This window comes from Eschrichtius robustus, chromosome 1 (assembly GCF_028021215.1).
Source record: "Eschrichtius robustus isolate mEscRob2 chromosome 1, mEscRob2.pri, whole genome shotgun sequence".
In the NCBI taxonomy this organism is placed as follows: Eukaryota; Metazoa; Chordata; class Mammalia; order Artiodactyla; family Eschrichtiidae; genus Eschrichtius; species Eschrichtius robustus.
The window spans coordinates 43672378-43694372 of record NC_090824.1 but is presented as its reverse complement, the minus strand read 5'-3'; positions in this window follow the sequence as shown (position 1 = coordinate 43694372).

Below are 21995 nucleotides of genomic sequence, written 5' to 3'. Positions count from 1 at the left end.
AAGCTTAGAAAAAGCTGCTAACTTCTTGAAAGAGAGCTATGATAGTTTGAAAGGAGATTGCATAGAAATTTAGGATTTGAAATGTAATTTTTTTAAATTAAGGTCAATCCTACTCATTGTAAACTCATTTTCTGCAAAGCATTATCATGGCATAATGTTCTATGTTCAAAATTATCCCAAGTAATGAAGAAAATAGAGTAACTTCCAGACCAGGACTTTAGCTTGTTATTCTAGGTTAATCATAGATAATCAGTAGTAAAAACTTTCCTTTTGAAAGAAGAAAAAAATCATTCCCTTTAAGTTTTTTGATCTCTCTTAAACTCAAGGAAAGCTTAACATTTCACTTATATTAATGGAGCCATTTGTACATCTTGATTGTATAAGTGTTTAACAAAGTACACTAAAATAGGGAAGAGGCATTTATCTAGTGAGTAGGCTGAAATTCAGTATAATAATCCCCTAGGCAAAACTTTATAAGCATTCAGAAAAACCAATGAATCTTTGATCTGACATTTCTAGAAACCTGAGGAAAATCTAAGAAGTACTGGAAAAGTGTAGGGACAATGGGGAACCTGATGCCATCTGTTGCCATTCCATTCTAACATAGCACTACAGAACTAAAACTAACTCATGTTTTCATCCTGTTGATATCAGCTGGGCACACTATGATGCTTTGATTTTGTCTAGAAACCTGTCACTTCAGGATAATTTCTGAAGACAAAGTCTGTTTCCCGTTTGGTAGGTGACCTGTTTAATGTTTTCTCTGTGTCTGGGAACTCCTTAGTGTAATTAGCGACCTTTGAACTCCACAACTAATCCTGAGCTATTTTGTATTCCTTACTCATCTTTAAGGCTGGACCTTTCTTTTCTTCAGAGTCCGCTGCCACAATTAAAGAAGAAACAGCTGCATTTCAAAGGGATTCCGATTCCAGAAGCTTAATCGTGATTGACATGTTCTTATTCTAAGCTATAAGACACTCTAAGAGTCCTTTCTTGGGTTAAAACTTCAATCATTTTCTAAAATATTATCTCGCTATGGATTTTATTCATTTTCTTTGATAACTATTCTTTGCATTTTTTAACTTGAAAGATGCTGTGTGTTTGCACTGAATATGAGCACCTTCTTCCAGTTAAAGATTTGGATGGTGTCAGACCGCTAGATGCAAAGTTGCTAAATTCCCTTTAGTGCCAAAATATGATTATGAAATCTGATGTCTATCATATGGGTAATTATTCTTCAGTAGACCCAAAATGTACAAAAAGTGTTACATTTCTGAAAATGTACTCAAACTTTTTAAAGTCAGCAGTACCCTTATAGCATAAGATAATCCCCTTACAGTGGTGGGCATTTTTTACCTTTTACTTTTTAAATAATTGATTCAAATGTCAGGTTTGAAGTAAATAACCTTATCAGGAATTCTTAAATTATTTTTTTTTAATTTTTAATCGTTAGTCTTACAAAATTAATTTTTTCACACCAACTCAATATTTTCAGTGAGTTAAAATTGTGGTTTTATATATACATTGGTTTAAGATATTTCAAAGCACAATTTAATACATAGAACAGCTACTAGTATTTTTTCTCTAGTTTTTATTATAGTATTTCAGAATCCGTTATAGATATTCATGGACTCCTGCACCACCCCTGGGAGGAAGGTAGGTCGAGTTATCATCCAGAGTCTCTGCAGGGACCGCTGCCACAGCAGAACGGTTGTTTCTAAGACAAAGGTCAGAAAAGGGATGTTAATAAACAGTTCTCAGGTTTAAGGGACTTTTTTAGGATTACATCTTAAATTCCAACAAATCAGATTTAGGAGTTACTGAAAGTGAAATTGATCCATCCCTCATCCAAACTTTGCAATACTTTCCTGTTCTGACATCATTTAGATAGTTAGCTGTATTATCAGATTAGAAACCATTGTACCAGGCTGCTGAAAGGAAAAGGAGGCAAAAAGCTAAACATGGGATGAATTCTGAACCTTTTAACCTGGCTGAAGTACGTTGGTCCCTGTTATGCAAATACCTTCAATCCTCTGCTAAGTTCAGTGGAAATAATTTTCTTGAATGACAGGTTTATTCAGCAAGGATTCAGTTGGTGATTAATCCCCCTTTGATCTAGGGTATTTCACTTAACTACCAGTTACCTCGTTCTGACAAAGTGCAACTGAGATTAGGGAGATCACTAGAACACTACCAGGGTGTGCGTTTATTCTCTATAACCTTTTAAAGCAAGGGCCAAGAATGCAATTTATTTTCAGTATTTGAAGATGTAAAAGTCCTGTCTGCTAAGTTAGAAAGTCAATTGAATACCAAATGAAGTTTATTTCTTATGTAATAGAACAAACATTTCTTTTTACTTTGCCTAACAATGATTTTAGAAAACATAGGCTTTGAAGAAACAAAGACCACAGTTTAAGTATATCTTCTAGTTTTGTTTCATATACTAGAGTGTATATTTATTGGCCCTGAGATAACCCAAAACTCAAAGCTACAACTTACGCTGAGAAAATGCTTCTATTTTATTAAACTGCACAGTTTCTCCCCATCCGCCTCCATTAAAAAATGTCATGGTATGTGGTAAAGAAATCCAATTGGGGAAAACATGTCGCAATACACAATTATTCATCTTAAGACTTCTGATTTCGAAGATTTATTTAACTTTGTCCTTTCTTGAGGAAAAAGAGCTTGTTTTGTTCCCATGGTGAATCAAGATTTTTTTCATAAAAGTACCATTACAAAAATACTTCAAACTAATTATTTTAAGTTATCAAAATAACCATTTTCGACAGTACTGTTTACTATTTTACTGTTTTTTTCTGCCTTTTTCTCACTTAACTGGGTACCCTTCCTCATAACTTTAAACTTTGAAACATTCTATGAAATTTTGCACAATATTTGAAGAATAAAATTGTAAGATGTGTTTCTTGACTAGTTTTATTATTATAGACAGCATTTTTTAATGCTTTGTAATTGTTCATTATTCTAGTATCAGTTTGCAAGTTATGTATTAGGATAATTTTCTTATACCTTTTTTTTGGCTCAAACTTTTTGTGATCCAATTTCTAAATTGAAACAGTGACTCAAATAAATGCATATCTAACTTATGTTTGTGCCAAATGAACATCTCTAGTTTGAATTTATTAACCAAAATGTTTCTAAATATCTTTTGATAGCAAGTTACTTAACCATGGTAAAATTGAGGATCAGAAAAAATATAAGATGGAAGGCAGGATCCCCTGGCCATGTTGCTAAGAAACTAGTATTTTTAATAATTAACTTACTCTACGCAGTAAATTTTTAGTAGTAAAATGTTGCAATATATTTTGAAATATGCTATCAGAGAAAGAATATATTTATGTAAGACATAGATGTATGTGTGTGCGTATTTATATAATGTTTTATGTTAGTGTGTCCAACTTGGTGGGTTTCCCTATGAAATATTTCATTATCGTGTCAGAGGAAGAAGAATATTTAAAGTTAAATATTCAAATGTCTTCCCTGCAAACACAATGTTAGTAGTAATGAAGAGGTGCATAAAATTAATATTGCCAAAGAGCTCTTGAGATTACTCTTATAAAATGTTTAAAACTCTTATGAGTTGAAAGCTTTTCAACTAGCTTCTAGTTTTTTTTTCAACAACTGTTTTATGGATATGATAACATTATTGTCTATATATAGCCTGGAGCAATGCAATGCCTTATCTGTATTACTAATTTACTGCCTTGTATGCCTTATCTGTATTACTAATTTACTGCCTTGTAAGCAGGTTACTTTGAGGTCCAGGTTGACTTTTCTCAGGCCTTGGCCAATCTGTGTAATTGATGGTAGTGTGGTGTTAATATATGATGTGCAGCATTTACATATTGACGGATGCCCTGGGGTGGAAACCACCTGCTGCTGAATTGTTTTTCCAGTAGGACATGAAAATTTGTATATCTTAATACTCCATTAAACATTTAAAATCAAACTATGTTTCCTCTAAATGTCTTCTCTTTAAATGATAGTTTATGTGAAAAAAAAGGTTATTTAGTTAACACTACTAATAAATAAAAATGAAAAATTATTGTTATCCCTCTTAAATTTTTTACTTTTTCTTTCAAGGGACTTGAGTGCCCTCTGCAGGTTATATAAAGAGATAACTAATGACTATATTTTTAAACCCTGTGATTTTTCCCTTTTAGAAGCAAAGCCTGGTAAGTGTGATCCATTTTATTTATATTGTTAACTTTGTTAATTTGCCAGTGATTGAAGTAAGAGTTTCTTTTCTTTCCCAGTTTTATAGTTTTGTTTAATGTGACGAATGTAATACCACTGAATTTTCCAAATCACTTAGCTGGCACTCTTTAAAACTATAGTAATACACATTCCCTCACAAAAAGCAGATTGGGAAAACATTCAGCTATTTTGAAATTTATTGAAAATGTGGAGAATAACTTGATTATTTCCCATTACATTTTTAGAATATTATACATTGAAATAAAATAAGCCTTTTCCAGTATGCATCATGTAAATTTTAAAAATTACATGAGTTTTATTTCTTAATCTTGTTGATGAGTGATGATTGTGTTCAAGCTCAAAACACACGAGGCTACTTAGAATTTCTTTAAACAAAGTTAAGATTGAACAGATAATGCTTTGGTATTATTGTTGCATAGGTCCACTAACCAGAAAGAGTATTTCCATTTGAAGAACGAAAGGCAAAGGTTTCGTATCCAAGTCACTCATTTCAAAGAACCCATACTTTCTCAATGAGTATAACAGATTTGTTTCTAAAGGATATAGGAATTCATTTTGTATATGAAACGATAGAACTGGAGCACCAGTGGCACTTCTGATTCACTTAAAGCTGCCAGGGAAACTAAATATGATGAGAACAAGAGGAATGACTGGATCAAGTTAATAGAAATAGTTCTTCTGCAAGCCACATAATGATCCTGATCATCAACCTTGAAAAGTAAATTAGAACAAGCAAATTGCTGTTGAAAAATTCTTTCAGCGCTCTGCTGTTGCTACTCAGCTAGTCACGGCTCAACCAGAGACAAGGAAAAAATGCACTCAGTTTTGCATTAACAAAGGAAACATTATTAAAGTGAATGTTTACATTCTGTTTATTGAAGTGTTCAAAGAATATTTGTTGCATCTTCAAGCAACCTGCTGTTCTCCCGACTATTACAGTGCATGAGTGATAATAAAAATGAGTCATTTGTACATTTTAGAAAAATAAATAGCATTTAACTTGTGTTTCTGAGCTATCTTACTTCAAAATATTGAAGTATTAATACTTTCTCTTTTAAAGATTTTCGTCACTAGGTAAAGTATCCTATTAAAAAAAAAACCTCATTCACTTGACTACACCTTTGAATTATTTTCAAATGCTTTATGTAACTTTCCTCCCAGAATCTACAATGCATAAGAAATAATCAACTGAAAATAATTTTTAAATGAAAACAATTGTGAAATTACTTGAGTGTGTAATTGAATATATAATATGTGCATTGGAAAAATAGCTTGATAATTATGAGAGCTTTTTTGAGCTACATTTATCTTGAGCTACTTCATAAGAAAAGGTTGAGAATTAAACAAGACAGCAATTGAAAGCAGGCATACCAATCTGACATTTAAAAATTTAATAAGTATTATATGTACTGCTAAAATTGGGGGAAAGTCAATAATTAAAAATTCAGAATTTTAACTTTCATCTGTGGAAAATGAACAATCTAAATCACTTTTATATTTTAGGAGTGTAGTGTTTAATAGGGATTTAAATACCATATTTTACTTGGTCCCTTGCAGGTGTTATTGAATACAATTCAGTATTCTGTAATCTCTTATGGATTGAGTAATTTTTGAAGAACTGTTTTCTTAGATTCACCAAGATGACCAGTTGTCAGTCTTCTGTATTTCAGCCTAAAAATCTTTCTATCACACTTAGCAAAGATTATTAGCCTATGCTACAGGCTCTTGAGAACCTCTTTGCTAGATATTTTATTATTTACCATTTCTATAGTATTTACAGAGCATCATATAAAGTATAGAAATAATTGATAAAAATTTAATTTGAGTTAACCTGGATATTTTATATTTAAAATGAATATCTTATTTAACATTTTTCTAAGGAACTTCAGTCTTTGTTCATAATCTTAAAAAAATTTTTTTTGAATCTAAAATAAAGCAAATGCCAAGCTTCTAACTCTGCTTTTGCTAAGGAAATCACCAGGAGAAGTGGTTAATAATGCTTACAGCTTGTTAACTGGTAGCAGCAAGAGGACTTTTTAACTAATGTGAATATAAGTGGCTTCAGGCCCATAATTTAAGTATTTCCCTGATACTAAAATAGTAAGTCATTTAATGTTAAAGGTCTAAACAAAGTTGAACATAAAGTATGATTTGGATTTAAAAACTGCTGAGTAATCCAGTTGAAATTGAGACCTTAGTTTAGTCAATAAAAACTCATAATTAAACTTTTACTGTGCTCCTATTATATACCATTCCAGAACTAGACAAAAAATAGTACCTGATTTTGAATGGTACATTATAACTCCTGCAATGTGTTCGCACTGTAATATGGAAGACTACTTCTATACATTGTTTGTACAGAAATTGTCCAAAGAGGTGTGATGGTTGAAGTTCACCAGGCAGACAAAGGAAAGAAGGGCATCCCAGGGACAATGTCATATCCCTGGAGGTCTATCTCTCCAAAAAGAGAATCGCAGAAACCCAGAAACATCTAATATAGTAAGTATATACATGCAAGGGAATATTTTTTGCTTCCGGATGTTTGGTATTTGGCTATTTAGATAAATAAAAACTTCTAAAGAAAGGAATTACTATATTTAATTTCCACCTTAATATACAGACATACTAACGCATTCCTAGAGACTCAAATAAACACTCACACACTCTGTCTCCCCTCTCTGCCTCCCTTCCTTGCTAATTTTGAATGCATGTTCACATGTGCTCGTATGAGACTTACCTCTGCATTATCAATGAAGAAAATGTAATGATGTATAAATAGGATTATACAGAAGATATATAAGTGAAGAGCTGTTTTATAATTTGTTGATATGCTAATATACGTTATACTCAGTTGATAAACTAATTTTTTTTTAGTACACCCAGATATTTATTTATAATATAACTTCTGTATTTTTGTCATTACCCACTGCAAGTGGGTAATGCAAGAAGTCATGAAGCAGAGTTAATGCCAATCTAAAATGCCATGGTCTAAAAAGTCATAGCTTTTTAGCATTTTTATTTTTTATTTTTTTAATAGATCTTTATTGGAGTATACTTGCTTCACAATACTGTGTTAGTTTCTGTTGTACAATAAAGTGAATCAGCCATGTGCATACAATTATCCCCATATCCCCTCCCTCTTGAACCTCCCTCCCACCCTCCCTATCCCACCCATCTAGGTCCTCGGCAAAGCACCGAGCTGATCTCCCTGTGCTATGCTGCTGCTTCCCACTAGCTATCTGTTTTACATTTGGTAGTGTATATATGTTGATGCTACTCTCACTTCGCCCCAGCTTCCCCCTCCCGCTGTGTCCTCAAGTCCATCTATGTCTACGTCTTTATTCCTGCCCTGCCGCTAAGTTCATCAGTACCGTTTTTTTTTTTTTTTTTCAGATTCCATGTATATGTGTTAGCATACGGAATTTGTTCTCCTTCTGACTTACTTCACCCTGTATGACAGACTCTAGGTCCATCCACCTCACTACAAATAACTCAATTTTATTTCTTTTTATGGCTGAGTAATATTCCATTGTATATATGTGCCACATCTTCTTTATCCACTCATCTGTCAACGGACAGATAAATTAAAAAACTAAATTTTTTAGTTCATATCCAGTAGAACTGTGGAACACATTCTTAGCCTTGTTTCATTTGAGTATATATATACATACATATGTACACGAGTGTGCATATGTGTGTAAGTAAAACAAAAATGCAAGCTCTAGAGCACTGCTCTTACATATTAGTTTGCAAACTTTACCCCACTTTCCTCACCAATATTTTGAACTCCTTGAGGACAATGACATTCATCTTTGCATCTTTGTATTCCCAGTGCCACTAGAAACAAAAGCTTAGTCTTGATTCACTAACACAGTGAAATGTTAAATATGAAATAAAGCAGATTGTCCTCCCACCTGAGACAAATCAATGATGTCGAGTGATTATGGTTTTGCATGTGTGTATAAAAAGTCCATTGTGCAAACAGTAGTTCCATCCACATTCAGCACAGGTGATTTCTGCCCTGTGATTGCCATCTCTAACGCTATTTGGAGGGTTTGTCACCTTCTGTGCACTGCTCTTCAGACACAGTGTGCAGTGTTTTGGCTCAACCTATTAGACTAGCAACAGCGGAGGCCTGCAGTTGCTGCCCATCATAGGACACATTCTTTGCAGTTATGCTTCCGTAAACCCTAAAGCATTTGGCACTCTCATCTTAGAAATTCCCTTCTGGAACTCTACAATGGCTTTGTGAGCTCCCCACTATTCACCAGAGTCAATCCTGGTTTTGTTCAATATAATATGACCTGGTATGCTATGACTCCACTCACCTCATAAAGTCACAGCTTTCGGTGAGTCCCATATACTGATGAAGTAGAGTTGCCAGTATCCAAGAATTCCAAGTGATTATTTGAAAATTTCCATTTATCATAAAGGCAGAATGATGTAGAGGAAATATATAATCTTTGAAGTCATACAGGCCTGATTTCAAATCCCAGCTCTGCCATTTACAAGCTGGGTGGTCTTGGATAAATTACTTAATGTCTGTGGGCTTCACTTTCCTCCAAGCTTCATAGGGTATTGTGAGCATTGAATGATACAGAGTTCTAAGTACATAGGTATTTGACTAGTGTTCATTCCCTTCTACATCAAAGATTAAAAATGGCCTTTTCATGCAACTAGTTATTAGACAGTTATGCCTTCAGACTATCAAAATTATATGAATTGTCCATTTGACCTTGGTTTTGAATGTTCAGCTGTATATTGTATTGCAGGAATGCCTACTCCATTGCTTGAATGGGTCTTTGGGAGTTAATAAAATGGCCGTAGAAGTGAGTGGGTTTAAGTGTTTATATAAAGTTTGCTAAAGTTTAACAATTCATCATTATTCATGGAAAGACATTTACGCAAAACTCACATATTATAAGGTGACCGAACAGTCATATTCTGCCAAAAGTGGGATTGAACGAAAATAAAATTCATCCACAGGAACACTGAACAAATGCAGTAATAACCCACAAACTATTAACAGAGCTCAATTAACTTCTGGAAGGCTTTTCTTTATAATGTCCAAGATACAGTCTGTACCATTCATAACTAATTGCTACGTGTGGAAGTCATTTCTTCATAAGATGAACAACTGATTAAACCTGGTAAGGAAATAAATACATTCAGAATATTCTGACACACATTATTTATTATGTAATATACAGTACTAGACTCTAAGGAAAAAAATATAAAGATTAAACAAAGTGCTTGCTTTCCCAGAATTTACAATCTGAAAGAAAGAAATGCTTTAAGTACCAACTCTTATCTCTTGAATTTTCTTGAAATTTTTTTCCTAAAAATAATAGAAAAAAATGATTTAATTGACAAAATAATTTTTTTAAATGTCAGATTGCTTGATTTATTGATTTAATAAAACATTTGAATCATCAAATTTAGCTTCCTAGAAATCTGAAGTTTTGGATCAGGGCACTTAAATCTTAGTAATGCTAAAAAGAGTTGAAAATAATTTGTTCTCTTTTAACAGAATAGGAACATTTTGTTTTCTTTTATTCTACCAGCCCTTTTGCCCAAATTAGCTCTATTGAATAAAGAAAGTACTCTGAGCTGCAGCTACAGATTTCTAATAGCAGTGGACATATTCCTTCATCTTCTCTAGGCCTGAGTCCCTACCACAATGCAAAGACTGTCTGATACCTGAGAGTGGAAAAGTGAATGGCATGATAAAACCATCGAGGCCTGGATGTGACCCTCAGGAAACTCGTGCTGAGGACCACTCCCCACACCCAAGGAGGGAGGAGCTTCCTAACTTCCCAGTCCTGCACCGGAGGCTTCCCTTGGGATGCCCAGTTGATGGTGTCTGAGAGCTTCCTAGAGGCCACATAAACTCACATCTATTAATAGTTATTTCTTTTTATGTTTCTATTTCTAGCAAGCATGCTGGTTGTACATTTTTAATAGTAATATAAAGTTTCCTCCTTAAATCTATTGATAAATTTTAAATGAATACATATAAAGCAAAATATAGAGTAAATAATAGTTCAGGTAGTATTTGGCAACAGAAAAGTTGAAGCTCAAATGGGTACACAAAAGTTACCTTGAGTCTTTTTGAAAATGAAAGATTGACGCTCAGGGAATCTGAAATCAGGATGAGTCTTCATTGTGCTACTTAACATAGTTTTCCAGTAAAGCCCTTGGAGGGGTTAGTAAGCAGTGTGGTCAGTGGAGAATATAGTGTGACTTTCAGGTTAGGCAGACACAGTTCAAATGCCATCTCTGTTTAAGGAAACCTTGGACCCAGCATCCTCATTTACAAAATAGGAATCTTACTTCATAAGACTGGTGTACGAATGAAATGACACAGCACATACAAAGTGAATGGTACACAGGTGATGGCACATTCCCCTTGACTTGCCCTCACATAATGATAGCAGCTGTTTCTATTTTCTTAACGACTTATGAACTGGAAGTAGGTCACTATTATTTACATCCCAAGTATTTTTTTTTTTTTTTGTAATGTGCTAGCAAAATAGGGAAAAGCAAAATATTAAATCCCCACATTTACTGCAGGACAGACAAGTTTAAAGTTGTGTTAATGGCAAAGTTAGATTTAGATTTCCATCTAGTTAAGCTAACCAGCCCCACTGCTTCTCCTTAAACACACACACACACACACACCACGGGGGTGGGGGCAGGGTGGGGAGATAGAAGAGAAAGAGAATGAACTCATTCACATACACATATATTCTTATTCTTGTAACAGACCATTTTCCTCTCTGGTCATGAGGAAGCTGAGAGCTGAAATTTTGACCTTTATTAAAGATGTGCAGAGTTTTTCATATATATTTTTTGTCATCTTTGTATTGAATCATTTTACTATTCTAACTTTACTTACCTTTGCCTCAATTTCTCTATCTTTTTATCCTACTGTATCCTATGGTACTATCCTATCCTATTATATTGAACTTTATTAATATTATACTATTATATCCTTTATTTTTAATTTCCTCAAATCATTTTTGGAATGAGGTTGAGAATAATTACATATGCAAAAGGGTGTCATTGATCCACCACTGATAATGTTCTAGGCAAAATTTAAGAGAAAAAGATCGGAGAAAATTTAATATGATTCTGAAACTGATTATGTCAGTTTCCTGGTGACTTCTAACTTGAAGTATTTCACTCTTGTTCAAACACAGCTAACTTAGTTATGCCACCATCATTGCTTTACATCAAAAGCCATTAGAATCCATTTGCCTCTCTTTTAAAAATGGGACTCACATCATCAACAACTCCACCAGTTTCAGGTATTCAAATACATGTTGTCTTTCAGATTAATCTCTAGAGCTGATTCTAGTGAAGCTATCATAGCAAGTAAGATATTTCGGTGACTACTCTTTGCAAAAGCCTTCAAAGCTAATTTTGAAGCTGCAGAAGGAAAATGAATCTTATGATTGCCTCATTGTATTAAATAAAAAACCATTTTATCTAGCTTAATCAACCATCTTATAGTCATGGGGCTTAAATTTAAGAAATCAAATATTTGGAAGAATATGCCACATGGTTTAAAGGCTATTCACAAAGAAAAAGGAATTCCCAGAAAGATTTGGCACAAAGACAGAATCATGGAATAAGTGTGTAGTTAACCAAAGACTGCTTTGAAGCTCAGTTGCAAATTCTGGTGTGTTTGTTTTTAAATGAATCTCAATAATAAGCACACCCCATATAGCATAATCCTACATGTTTCTAGCAAGCCAAAATATTTTCAATATCAGGATTTATTTGGGTTCTGTTTGTATAAAGCATAAAGATAAATTTTTAGAATAATAATATGGGGGTCTTTTATAGCAAAGGTCTATTTTGACAGGAAAATTATAGCAATTGTACCTGTAGTGTATAGGACTGGGACTGCTTAAAATGAAGGGGAAATAAAAGAGTATTTGTGCATGTGTTTTCATATTCTAATGTGGGTACTCTCTCAAGAGAAACTAAAAATTGTGTTTTATAGGTCATTCTCATTTTTATGACAATCTTGTGATTACTTGTATTTAATGTTAAATATTTCCTGACATTTTTACTTCAGTTATTTTTAGCTATTCACCCACAAATGCAGTAAGGCTAAGGCTGACATAATTACCCCCTTTAATTCACAAAAGATGTGTATTTACCTATTTGTTATAAGGCTTTTCAAGCTACCATGCTGTTACTGTGACAAGACTACTTTGAACAAACAGTAGGTAAAATCATATCGTATGTTGCACAGCAACCCCAAGAGCTGAATGTTAATTTAACCCGTAAAGACAAAGTAATTACAATAATAAGAATCCTTATCTTTTGATGGAGTTAAAAATGGAACTCAAATTGTTATGTAACCCATTGGCTTAGTAATCACTAGAAAAAACAACCAATGTGCAAAGTATTATTTGCAAAGTTACAACTAGCTACTAGAGATGCTGGTAGAAGATCTCAGTGTAGTGTCAGTGTGGATATTGGTGGCATACCTGGAGTATTTGACATATGGAGTGGATTATTTTTTAACACCTATCATCTCCATATGACAAAATTATTTTCAGCATGCGAAAGGAACAAGAATTATGGCCAGAAAAGGGGTGCAGATAGTAAAAATTGTCTTTTATTGAATATATATGTACATATGTGTGTATCTCATATATGTATATATATGCCATATATATAATAATCATGCCAGTAAAAAATACAAAATAAAATATCACAGAACAAATTAAAATGTACTTACTTTTAAATTACATTGATGTATTTTTAAAGGGGGATGAATTCATACCTACATAACAGTTTGTTACAGTAACACAAAATAACATTGCAGTAACTGATAAGTGAATTTTAATAAAACCAAAACATATGCAAAAGATACAATTTAGACAACTAAAACATACCACTGATGTAACATTCTATTTTCTTGTTATTTTTTAGTTTAAAACAAATGATTAATGATGAAAGTATTATTCTAATTGAGTAAAAGATTAGATGTTTGAAACAAAATTTACACTTCCCAAACAGAAACATTATACCTCAGAGTTAGTATGCTGTTTCACTATTATAATAAAAACTGCCCAGAAAGACCGAATTGAAGCAACCCAAGTTCTATTTCTTCATCTTTCCAATCACTGTGCTAAATTGTTAATTATTTCAAAAAAAAAAAGCTGCTTAAACGCAGGACTATGTAGTGCCCCAAAGTTGAGAGAGAGAAACTGCTTTCAAAGCAAGCTTTAACAATCTTCAATTGTTATTACTCTGGAAAGGAATGGGTGTAGCCGGGTCCACGTGTGGGGCAAACAGTATAATTGGGAATTCTCCAAATCAATCTACATGCAGGATACAGTGTTTATTAAAGGATAAGTTATCAAAATGTGCTCATTTTATATATTTCAACTCAACAATAACCACAGCAATTGTTTAGAATTTAGACTAAAAGAGAGTTTGGGGGAGGATTATTTCATCACTAACATTATTTGCAATTGTTGGCACATGGCAATAAAAAGCAGACCAACTTTTGGTCCGTTTTGTTATTGTGTTTAGCTTCTCTACAGACAATGCATCCCCTTCTTGTGTACATGGGAAGAGGACCACCCTGCCCTCGACACATCACTGCCTACTCTCCTCTTTACCCGCAAAACATGCTTTGTTTTGTGCCACGTACACCAACTGCAGAAAACATCCAGAGATGTATGGTACCCACTGAAGTATTAGGAACCTGTGTGTTCCACCATTCAGAAGATTTGCTTTTCAAATAGGACTGCAGAGTGAGTAAAGCTTGGCACAAAGGCCAATGGTGCAACTTCTGACCTTGGGGGTGTTCTGTATTTGGAGTTACAGGGCCTCCATCCTACCTCTCAAATTACACCACGTCAACCATTCCCTACTCATCCTATTCATGTGGTCCACCCTGATAAATCATTACCTCCAGATTCCAAACGGGGGAATTAGGGCTTGCGAGTTTAAGGGGGGGATCTTCTATTCTGATGAGGACAGGTTTTCAAATCCCTTTGTAAATTCACATGACTTTTCTCTCCTAAAACTAAAACAAAAGCCCCCAGATCCAGGCAGTGCTGGTAGCTATGCAATCATGACTACATCATTTACTGTCTGTTTCCTCATCTGAAAAATGCGGGAGCAAGGCAAGATGACTGGGTGATCTCTAAGTCTCTGTCACCTGCTATGCTTCTATTATGCATATAAGACAAATTTTATGTAAACCAAATATTATCGTTTGTAGCCACGTAATTTGGGGAAAATAATTTGGATGACACAAATCATTAGCAATAGGAAAGAGTGATGGTGATGAAAATGATGGTAGGGCTCATAGTTAGGAAGGCAAATTATGGAGTTATAAAAATCTTTCCCTTATAGAATTTTCTTGGTTGGGTCACATACACACACACATATACAAAGACTTTGGTAAATTCTACCTGCAGTTTTTTCTTTAATTCAACAACTATTTATTGAGCATCTACTATGTTCAGGCATTATATTTGGCACTGGGAATTCAGCAATGAATAAAACAAACCCCTGCCCTCATGGAGCTTATACTATATTAAGGAGAGATGGGAAATAAAGACATAAATAAGTGTTGAGAGTTTAGACTACCCTATAACACATATTCCTGCCTTGGCATTCATTTTATGTGGCCACACTGCCTGCAGGGGCCTTGAACTGACACCATACCCGCAGAGTCACAAGTTCCTGATGTGACTCCCCCAATTGTGATAAGCACTCTCCCCCATCTCCCAGGGCCTTCTCCTTGTGCACCCCTTAGATTACACCAAAACTGTACTCTTTTTGGTTTGAATTAACCAATTTAGCCTTCACCTGGGAATCCCAAAGCATTCCACCCGAGGACACTATTAAGGCATGTGCCCTGGGTCCTGCCACACTCCCTCTACCTGCACCCTGACTCGACCTCTCCTCATGGCCCCTCTCGGTGTGTCATGTACTTCCTCCAGGACCTATGAGTAATAAGTTTCTCTATTTCACTTTCCCTGGCGGTTTTCGTTGAACACCTCGTGGCTCACCATCCAACACCCCAGGGCTCTACTTAACAAATGTTAACAAAGTCACAACAATAAGTAAAATATGGAGTATGTCAGTAGTGACAAATTCTCTGGAGTTTAAAAAGGAGTGGGGGGAGGAAGAAGGATGCAGAGGTCCAGAGGGTGGTGTAATTTCTACAACATAATGCACAATGGCCACAGAACTTGAGGGTGGAGGTGGCAGGGGGCAAGAGTGAGCCTTCTGGTAATCAGGGAGAAAGCAGCAAGTGCTGTGAAAAGTAGCTACCACACGATTCAGGAAAGGGAGTTGACCACGCTTGTCACAAGGACTGGTGAGGGTGTAGTTGGGAAGTACTCTACTTCTCCAACTCAGTATCTTGTTACGAATTAATGATTTTAAAACAACTGGTTATTTCACCAAACACCTAAAGCCTAATTGTAGTCGCAAACTATCTCCTGAAACACTGGCAAAATCCACAGACATTAAGGATAATCACGCTTGAAAGACTGTCTCCTAGGCAATACTGTTTCTCAGTAAGACATAGTCTGCTATTCAACTTGCCATTTTTCTTTTCAGCTTTCTCTCAGTCACTATTATTGGAAGTCAGAGGTTGGAAATTTGTAATCCAGGAAACCCCTCTGAGGGTGTTTTGAGGGTTTAAACTGAGAAGTTGCCCAATTCCTGGAGGTGTCAAATCCAGGGAAGGGTGGGGAGAGAGGGCTCTGGGTTGAACCAGTCCTGACCCACAGTTACTGAGGCTGACCAGGATGCGGGGTATAAAACAGAAAAAGGCATACTCTGGTCAAAGCTAGCTCCAAGGAAGAGGAGTTAGCCTTCATCTAAGATCGGTTTTGTCCTGCTGAGAGAGGCCTCCTTGCAACATGGATGGGGGCTGTTTCACATTCTTCAGCAGCGACCCTGTGGGGCAATAAGAAGCAATAGCAGTAGTGGACCGGTGTGATTGAGGTCAGTATTCTGCTTCATTGGGCGGAGCAGTTTTATTCCCCTCTTGTGGTCTTCTTCTTAGCAGAGGTAACAAGGAAGCTACATTACTCACATTGAACAAATCCATATTTTCTCTGATTAGGTTGGTGTAAACATTTCTTGGCTTTAAGCTCTCTTAACCTTCCCTTTTACAAACCACGCCATTCAGCTGATGTGTGTTCTCCAGCAAGCCTGCCAACAATACTTTGTAGTCATCTCTGAAATAAACTTTCATCCTGACTCCCTCTGTTTCCACAAGCAAATGACTCACTCAAATTTCATAGGTAAGAGGTGAGAAAAATGTAAATGTGATTCTTTAAATGTCTCCTTTGGCTTCAGGGAACGCACTTTGTAGGGGCTAATTGTCAGAAAGTTTAATTGTTACCCTGCATCTCGAGAGCTTCCCTCGTGTAGCGCCATAGGTGCTAATAGTGAGAAAATTTGTGCCTCTGCTGTGCTCTCTTCATTAAGCTAATGGAACATTTTCCTCTCATTTTCTCCCTAGGGTGGCTGTAGGAGTCCAACCTTATAATTGTTGCTCTTACTGTAATTGGAGGTAGTAGGAGTATATATAATCATACTGTCTTTCCTATGTGGTGGTCGTTTATTTATGACCTATTGATAATAGGTCCCAGCCAGCAGCAGAAGACTGTGAGTATTACATTAGCACTTTCTCATAGGAGAGTGACTACTAAACAAAGACTATTATTAACCAGAAAGAACACATACTAGGGATGACTTATCATACCAAATACTGCAAATACTTGCATACCAAATACTTGCATCATTACTGCAAAGATTGGCCCCTCTGGGTATCATGGGTGTTTTTTCACTAAAATTAGTGGAGACTTCATCTTACCTTTCTTTAGATATGTGAACTAAGCTTCATGAGTCTTTTGGGGAGGCTCTCGAAGGCCATTGCATACCTTCTTCAAAGCGATGGGGAGTCTTGTTTGGCCACTGAAGTCTTTGGCGTATAATGGGCCTAGAGAAAAACTCACAGTGTAGCATCCACCACCCTGATTCAGGGCCACTGGGCTGCACTGAGTAAAGTTTGGGGCCAGCAGGACCCTCCCCGAAAGAGGGAGGCTGAGATGCCCTGGGAACCTGTTAACCCAAATACAAATGAGGAGATCTGCTGAGGCACCAATATCTGTATCGTTACATCTTGACCTCTTACAACATACTTTGATGAATAACCCTTTTACTAGCTTTTACAAGATGTAACATTCTTCAGGACATTGAGTATTCTCTGAAAATTCTCCACAATTTGTGTGCTGCATTTGGTCTTCGTTAAAGAGTAACTGAAGAGAACTTGCATGTTTACCATTTACTGTTTAAAATAGTTCCATTCAAGGACTGCCCTTTACTTTTGGACAGAAAGTATCTTCTAAGGTCAGTACACAGAGCTCACAAATGTATTAAATTAGGTTGGCATCCATGAGAACATAGCATTGTGTATTCTGCCCCCACAAAGATACTGAACATCTAAGAATTTAATGCTGGACAGGATGCACAGTCAAATATCTCAATTGCTAAAACTTACAAACTGCAAAGAGGTATTGGTCAAGTATCTGCTATGTGGCAAGCACAGTGCTAAGAATAGTCACAGACATTGTTTCATTTTATACTCCTGTAGCAGGCAGAATAATGACCTCCAAAGCTGTCTGTGTTCTAATCCCTGAATCCTGTAAGTATGTTATCCTATATGGCAAAAAGGACCTTACAGATGTGACTGAGCTAAGGATCATGATATGGGAAGACTACCCTGGATTATCTGGGTGGGTCAGTGTAATCACAAGGATCATTGTAAGAGGGAGGCAGGAGGGTCAGCATTGGAAAAGAAGATATGACCACAGAAGCAGAAGTTGGAGTGATGTGGCCATGAGCTAAGGAATGTGGGTAGCCTCTAGAACCTAGAAAAGGCAAAAAAAAAAAAATGGATTATCCCTCTAGAGACTCCAGAAAGAATACAACCCTGCTGACCCATTTTGGGCTCTGACTGCCAGAACTATAGATAATAAGTTTGTGTTGTTTTAAGCCACTAAGTTTGTAGTAATTTGTTATAGCAGCAATAGGGCACAAATACAACTCCCAACAGCTTTGCAAAACAAATTTATCTCCATTTTGCAGATGAGGAAACTGATGTTTAAAGGGATTCGAGAGGCTTAGTTCACCCTGCTTCCTCTCACAATGCATAGTGTGTAGATATTTTTGAGGGTAGCAGCTTTCTCTCTTGAAGCAGGTGGGTTCTCGCAAGGTTCTGAAAAAGCTGCAAGATGCATGAGCTGGGTAACTCACTAACTGAATATCCACCCTTTTGTCTTCAATCATCATGTTAGATGATTTCTTAATGAGCTTAGCTGAGTTTTTTACTTTATAAAAATTTGGCAGCGTTATGAAGATTAATTCAGCATTTCTGAAATCAGAGCTTCTTGAATTACTCTTTCTTTTGGCAAACATCTTCCTTTGTCTCATCATTTAAGTTTAGACTCTAAAAGTATTTATATCAGGAGTGAATAAACTGTGTGAGGGGAAGGGGCTTGATGTGTTTTCCAGTTTGTTATAGCAGCTTTAATCAGGTAGGGTCTTAGAGAAGGATGTCAACTTCACAGCCCACATAAATGGAGAGCAAACTTTTATATGGTTAACGGTCATTTTCCAGGTCCCTAGCATCTTGTGGATCCCTGAGTTCTGCAGTAAGTCTAGATATAAATGCCTGAGCCACAGGGATTTGGATTTGTTCTGGTTTAAAGTACATTTGGCTCTATAGTAGATATGTGTTCACTGCCCATCATGCCAGCCTTGGGGGAATATTCCTCCCCTTTCTATGTGGTACAAGTGGGGGCATCCTCACCGTTCCCATATGAACTAGGCCTGGCCAATCAGAGTATTCTACCTCCTGACCACAATGATTGGTTCAGAGGTCAAGAAGGATATGTGACCCAAGATGGTCTAGACTTAACTGTCAGAGAAGGAAAGATGTTTTCTCTTCCTCTTTGGCAAGGTCTCAGGATAATATAAGCCTATGACTCATGCATCTTGTGGCCATTTTTCCTGAACTTTGAGGGTCAGCCATCTGCTGCAAGAGAGAATACAGCCAACACCCAGGAGTTGAGAGTTGAGAGTTAGAGAACAAAAACAAGAAAGTTCTGATTTATCCAGCCATCCCTTACTCTGCCCCCGGACTCTTCCAGTACATAAAACAACAAAACACATTTTTCAAACTTAAGTTAGTTGAATATGGATTTGTGATTAAAATAGAATATATATATATATATATATATTTTTTTTTTTTAAGATTTATTGATTGATTGATTGATTGCTATGTTGGGTCTTCGTTTCTGTGCTAGGGCTTTCTCTAGTTGCGGCAAGCAGGGGCCACTCTTCATCGCGGTGCGTGGGCCTCTCACTATCGTGGCCTCTCTTGTTGTGGAGCACAGGCTCCAGACGCGCAGGCTCAGTAGTTGTGGCTCACGGGCCTAGTTGCTCTGCGGCATGTGGGATCTTCCCAGACCAGGGCTCGAACCCGTGTCCCCTGCATTAGCAGGCAGATTCTCAACCACTGCGCCACCAGGGAAGCCCAGAATATATTTTTAAATTTAAATTTTCAGAAAGGTGATAGCATAACTAAAGAAAAGGTATATAACAAAAGCCTCCTCTTCAGATTGTCCCATCTGCCCAGTTCCCACCCCATAGGTTCACAGTGGTTCTTAAATTTTTACATAACCTATGGATATATTTCATGTTTATACAAGCAACTATAAAAATATATCTCTATTTTCCTCTACTTAACCACAAAAAGTGTTATATTAGACATATTGTTCTCCACCTTGGCTTTTCACCTAACGATGTATCTTATCAATCTTTTCCTATCAATGGTGAGGGAGCTTCTCCACTCCTTTATGAGGCTAGATAATATTACAGGATCCATTTTGATCAGAAGGACCTTGGAAAAGCAGGTTGGTTTTGAGGAGTTGGGTCAACTCTATATGAGAAAACTGTGTAGCTCCTTGGCAAGGATTTCTAGGCCCAGTTTTTCACATTTCCTTTTTCATATCTTAACAAGCTTACTAGTCCCCAAAGATTAACATCAAACTTTAGGGTTACATTTGCCGTGAAAATTATGAATGACCCTATATAATCTTGAAAAATGAACCCAGGGCAAATAGAAGACTGTGGCTTAGGTTGTAAATTGGAGACCTGCAACTCAATTTGGTTCACAAATATGTTTTCTTTGAAGAGTATTTTAAAAAGATTTTTAATTACTTGCTAATGTTTAAAACTTTTTAATTGGGCTATTTCATATTAATATTTTAGTATTTCATTTTTTATATTTCATTTTTTGTTCAATTATGGATTCATGACTATTTATTTTATACTATGGGTCATACATCCAATACTACCTTATTTATTTTGTTGCCCACATTGTTCCAGGTTTGTCTGTTAGTAGTTTTTTCAGGTCGCTTTTTATTTCCCTTTGACATGCCTCATTTTTTTGTTGTCTCTTTTTGTTTTTTGAGCACTTCCTCACTCTCTGGCACTACAGGATGCTCCAGATTCATGCTGAATATTCTCTGCCTCAGTCCTATAATCAGCCATTTTTCCAAGGAGCCTGGTTCCTTTTATTAGAGAATGCCACATACCCCTAGTTCACTGCTGTGATTCTTTTTTTTTTTTTATGACTCCACCCCCCTGTCAACTTAAGAGCTATTTGAAATATCAGGGAAAGAGAAAGATACTGTGAATTTTCCTCAGGATTATTGTAAACTTTGTTTTAACATCTGACTCCAGCTTCCTACAAGACAAAAGACTGTATTAGTTGCCCCTTATCTTGGAAGAACAGTACTAGAAATTGGAATTTTCAGTCTTCACCTTGTACCCTTAGAAATATTATTTAACTAACATTTTACAATCCATCTGAAGAATGCTAAACAGGTATTCCAAGAATTAGATTAAGTGATATTAAGTATTTTAAGAGCAGGAGCTTCACAAATATATAAGATCGTTAGCATTCTTAGTCTTTGCATTTTTATTAGGAATAGCTAACAGATTTTATAAATCCCATACCCTGAGTTATTCAGTATGTGCATAGCTAGTGTCATTTTTTTTAACTTATCTTAAGGTGGAAAAAAAGATGTCTTTACTCTACACATAAAGTGAATGACCAACACTACAACTAAAAAATTACTTCAGAAAGGGGAAGTTAACTTAGTCTGAAATCCATACTATATAAATGTGAATGCAAAGTTAATTGTATTTTTTTCCAAAAAACTACATTTGTATTTACAGATACAAGGCTCAGCTCAACTGTCTGTGTCAAATGACATAATCTGGTTAATAGACTTATGATGGGATTTAAACATTTTAATGAAAGGGAAAAAAATAAAATATTCTTTTGTGTAAGTTAAGTTTTGCAATTCAAAGGATTAGTTCATCTGGGTCTCCAGGTTCTTCTTTTCAACATTTGAGTCTTGAAGGTAGTATCTTGGCTTCAAAGACTTTTGCTTTTGAATCTAACTTTTACTTTGAAACTAACCAAAAAGAAACTAAGTATATCAGAACCATACCTAATCCCTTAGGAGTCAGCATTGCATCAAGTTTCTCAAAATTAAAGACTTTTTTTTTTCTCCTCCCCAAATAGGCATCTGGTAATAAAAGGCAAATCAGCTGGGTTAGGATAAAACAGGCCATGTTTTTCCTTCACTAGTTCATTTGGAAAAGTCGGTTTGCTAACTGAGAAA